The sequence below is a fragment of the Zingiber officinale genome, chromosome 10A (genome assembly GCF_018446385.1).
Source record: "Zingiber officinale cultivar Zhangliang chromosome 10A, Zo_v1.1, whole genome shotgun sequence".
NCBI classification, from domain to species: Eukaryota; Viridiplantae; Streptophyta; class Magnoliopsida; order Zingiberales; family Zingiberaceae; genus Zingiber; species Zingiber officinale.
The window spans coordinates 96,364,454-96,369,193 of NC_056004.1; the positions used below are offsets into that span (position 1 = coordinate 96,364,454).

Consider the following 4,740-nt stretch of genomic DNA (forward strand, 5'->3'; position numbering starts at 1 on the left):
AATTCGTTTTAATTAATAATTTTAAATATTTTCCAACCAAATTAACTTTCCAAAATAAATTAATAATTATATTTTATTTAATAAATACTATATTTATGTATATATATAATATATTAATACTTACCTTTCCTCCTTCGCTGCCCCTTGAGTCTTTCCAAACCACAATTGCCCTCAACTAGTACTCTTCTATCTTTCTATTTGTCTTTTTTTTCTCTCTATAAATTGACACTCCGCTACATTTCGTCACATCGCTCAATATCTCTTATCCTCGTACACGATTGCTACACTGGTAATTAAGGAAGATGGCGACGCTCAGCGCTACAGCATCCACAGTCGACGGAACGGGCTCCAGGACGCTCCATGTAATCCCACTACTCGATCGGGTTATTTAATTTGCCGCCATAACACCATGGCATGCATGTATCTGATTATATTTTATCATAACCGTACGTGCACTGCAGGCTAATTCATCAGACAGCAAGAAGATCGTCGGTGTTTTCTACAAGGCCAACCAGTACGCTTCCCTGAATCCTGAATTTGTAGGGTGCGCTGAATCCGCCTTGGGCATTCGGGACTGGCTAGAATCGAAAGGCCACCAGTACATTGTAACTGATGACAAAGAAGGCCCAAATTGCGGTTCGTATGCTTAATTTCTCTGATTGTTAGTCATCGAATTGGAACGGATATTGGGCTAATTTAATTTAGCTGCTTTATTTTCTCATGGCAGAGTTAGAGAAACACATTCACGACATGCATGTTTTGATCACGACTCCCTTCCATCCGGTTTACGTGACCGCGGAGAAGATAAAGAAAGCTAAAAACCTGCAACTTCTTCTGACCGCTGGGGTTGGCTCGGACCACGTCGATCTGAAAGCGGCAGCCGACGCAGGAATCACTGTAGTAGAAATCAGCGGAAGCAATGCTGTCTCGGTGGCAGAGGATGAATTGATGTGAATTCTCATCCTCGTCCGGAACTTCTTGCCTGGTTATCGTCAGGTGATCGACGGTGACTGGAACGTCGCAGGCATCGCGCACAGGGCTTACGATCTTGAGGGTAAGACTGTCGGCATTATCGGGGCGGGGCGCATCGGGAAGCTTTTGCTTCAGCGCCTGAAGCCTTTCAACTGCAATCTGCTTTACCATGACCGCCTCACGATTTCACCTGAACTGGAGAAAGAGACAGGAGCTAAGTTTGAGGAAGATCTTGATGTAATTCTCCCAAAGTGTGACATCGTCGTCATAAACACGCCTCTTACCGAGAAAACCAGGTCTCATTTTTATTTTTTTTTGTTCCTTCCGATGACTGATCAGACATTGGATCGACGACTCCAGAAATTAATGCTCTCTCTGTTTCCTTCAGAGGAATGTTTGATAAGGAGAGGATCGGGAAGTTGAAGAAGGGAGTTCTCATCGTGAATAATGCTCGAGCTGCTATCATGGACACCCAAGCAGTCATAGATGCTTGCTCTAGTGGGCACATTGCAGGTTCATATGATAACTATCCGATCCGTTGAAAAAATGAATCAGATCAGAAGATTTAATTTTTTAATTTTATTGCTAAATAAATGAATCCATCCATCTTGCTCTGATCATTCAGGTTATAGTGGCGACGTTTGGAATCCCCAGCCAGCTCCCAGAGATCATCCATGGCGGTACATGCCAAACCACGCAATGACTCCCCATGTATCTGGCACCACCATTAACAGCCAAGTAGGTTTTCTTGACAGTTTCTTCGGCCACGTACATTCAATTTGCTTCTTCTTCCTTGGAAAATTTTGTTGGACTTGATGATTAATTAACATGGTTAAATTATCTAAATTGTGCAGCTGAGATATGCGGATGGAGTGAAAGACACACTCGATAAGTACTTCAAAGGAGAGGAATTTCCAGCTCAAAACTACATTGTCAAGGAGGGAAAGCTTGCGAGCCAATACCAATGAAACGAATGATGACCTCTCTTTTATATATCTTCTCAGTTCAAGAATGTTTGCATGTTGAGTTATGGAGTTTCTGCAACTAGTATTACAATAAGAGGAGATGATTTGTTGCTTTGATCATCAGAAACGACTTTTATATATTGATTATTATATTGAGATGATACTAAATGTAATAATTAAAACAAATTAAAGGTTTTTAATTTACCATAGTCTAGTTAATCTAAGGATATGATTAAAGAGTAAATTTTTTTAATTAAAAGAGTATCTTTGAATCTATTTTTCTATTTTCAAAAAAAAATATCCCTAAAAATAGTAGTTAAATAGGGAAATAGATAATTTGAGTAATCTTATTTGTAAGAAAGTTCTCTAAAAGGAAAAAACCCATATTCATGTAAAAAAAGAAAAATAATTAAATCTATAAACTTAAACTTAAATTAATAGAAAACCCATTTTGAAAAGTATTTAACAATGTCAAAACAATTATATTTATATATTTCTAATTCATTAGCTAATTTTAAGCGTAATAAACAATAATTAAAATCTGAAAGTAAAAAAAAAAAATTAAATTAACTACTTCAATAAAAAGATATGAGCCTAAATCTAAATTTATATAAAAAAATTATTTTAGTAAAGTATTTAAAAAAAATGTTCATGTGGTAAATAATAGTAAAGCATTAAAAATCTCAGCCCTTTGTTCAAATTGGATATTCATATTGCTAATAATCAGTATTAGTATTATTATTAATATGTGAAAACGGAAAAGAACTATTATAATTAATTATAAAAATAGATCTTCTTACATTTTTGTCAATAAAATCATAAATCAATATTTCATAATTATTTTAGAGATGTAGCGGTCCTTGTCGATACATTACAGTCGATCCTGTAATGCGCTCATTTCGAGGAACAACTTAGCATTAGCACATAATACTTTAATTGATCCATTCATTGATCATCTATTATAATTTAACGTTGCTTGGCAACCTAACACAGCCCTCTTCTTTTATCTAGGCTTGAGACTGACTATGATTCGTCATGGACAAAATTTCAAACTAATAAAAACTAAAAGAAATTACGGATCAAATTTAATTTCCACCTATAAAAATTAAAAATTATTAGTCCAATCTAAATTCCACAAATAAAAAATTAAACATTATTAGTCAAATTTAATTTAGTTAGTAAAAAATTAGAAGTACCATCAAATAACTTTTTGATTAAAATTCATTTTAATTAATAATTTTAAATATTTTCCAACCAAATTAACTTTCCAAAATAAATTAATAATTATATTTTATTTAATAAATACTATATTTATGTATATATACAATATATTAATACTTACCTTTCCTCCTTCGCCGCCCCTTAGTCTCTCCAAACCACAATTGCCCTCAACTAGTACTCTTCTACTCTTCTAGATCTTTTGTTGCAGTGAAACAGATGACCCGAGTGCAGCTCCTACTCAGCGGAGTCCCCGTGATAGCAATCGGGTGCCACTCAGTTCGCCGTGACCACCAGTGCTTGGTGGAGTTCACGGTCAGACCGTTGTATCCTGGGAAACAGACGACCCGAGTAAGTCTCGAAGCACATCTGGAGGCGGGGGCGAATCTATTTCAAGGAAACTGTGACTTGCAGACCTCGATTGATCATCTCGGCGGACCCGACCTTCTCTCTGCAGACCTGACTGCTTGGCTGATCCGCCATCTGTTCAGCCGACCTAACTGCTTGCCCAATTCGCCATCTGTTCAGCCGACCTGCCCTCTCGGCCGACTCGACTCCCGCTCGGTTGACCCGGCTTTCGCTCGGCCGATCCGACGTGCTCGCTCAGCCGATCTGCCCTCTCGGTCTTTCCCCCGCTCGAGCTCAGCTGTTCGCCCGACCGGCTCCTGTCTGCTTTGACTGATCTGCCGCCCGACCTGTCTGCTGCCTGGTCTGCCTTCTGACAGACCTGTTTTCCCGACATGTCTGCTTCGATCGGTCTACCTCTCGCTCGGTCAGTCTGCCTCCTGACAGACCTATCTTCCTGATCTGTCTACCTCTCGCTCGCTCGGTCTGCTCTGCCCGACCAGCCTCAAAGTCTGCCCGACCTGCTTCTCTGATCTGACAAAGACTTTGCCTGGTCGGCCATACTGCTCGGTCGACCTTTCTGATCTGCTACGCCCGCCTGATCAACACAGTGCAGACTGCCTTCATCACTTGGCAGAAACCAACCCCTGTTGGCAGCCTAAGATCATCCGCTCAGGTCTTTTCAATAGATAAGTGAATTTAAATTTGATATATTTAAATTCAACCAATACCCCGAAAAATCTCCGGTAACAGATTGTTTGTAATCCAACAATCTTGAAATAGATTCGATTCTGTTGAGATGGCCATGGAACAAAATGTTGAGGTGTAACAACTCAACACGTGCAGGCCCCCTCCACCCCGATTGGAACTGTGCCAATCAGTCATCGGGAAAAGCTAGAGAAGTTCAGTGAACTGAACTTCAAAAAGTGGCAGCAGAAGATGCTCTTCTACATGACCATGCTAAATCTGGCTCGGTTCTTGACCGAGGACCCTCCCAAGTATGCTGAGGATGCTGATGTGCAAACCATCAGTACAGTGGAGGCATGGACTCATTCTGAGTTCCTTTGCTGAAACTACATTATCAACTGCATTGTCGACTCGATGTACGCTGTGTATAGCATGAAGAGAACGGCTATGGAGCTGTGGGAGTCCCTGGACAAGAAATGCAAGACGGAGGATGCAAGGGCAAAGAAGTTCATCATGGGTCGATTCCTGGACTATAAGATGGTTGACTCCAAGA

At 39.8% G+C, this 4,740-nt stretch overlaps 1 pseudogene; it reads left to right on the top strand.

Moving 5' to 3' along the window:
* The first annotated feature begins 487 nt into the window (after nucleotides 1–487).
* On the top strand, nucleotides 488–2,052 carry LOC122027606 (annotated as a pseudogene).
* Nucleotides 2,053–4,740: the final 2,688 nt, after the last annotated feature.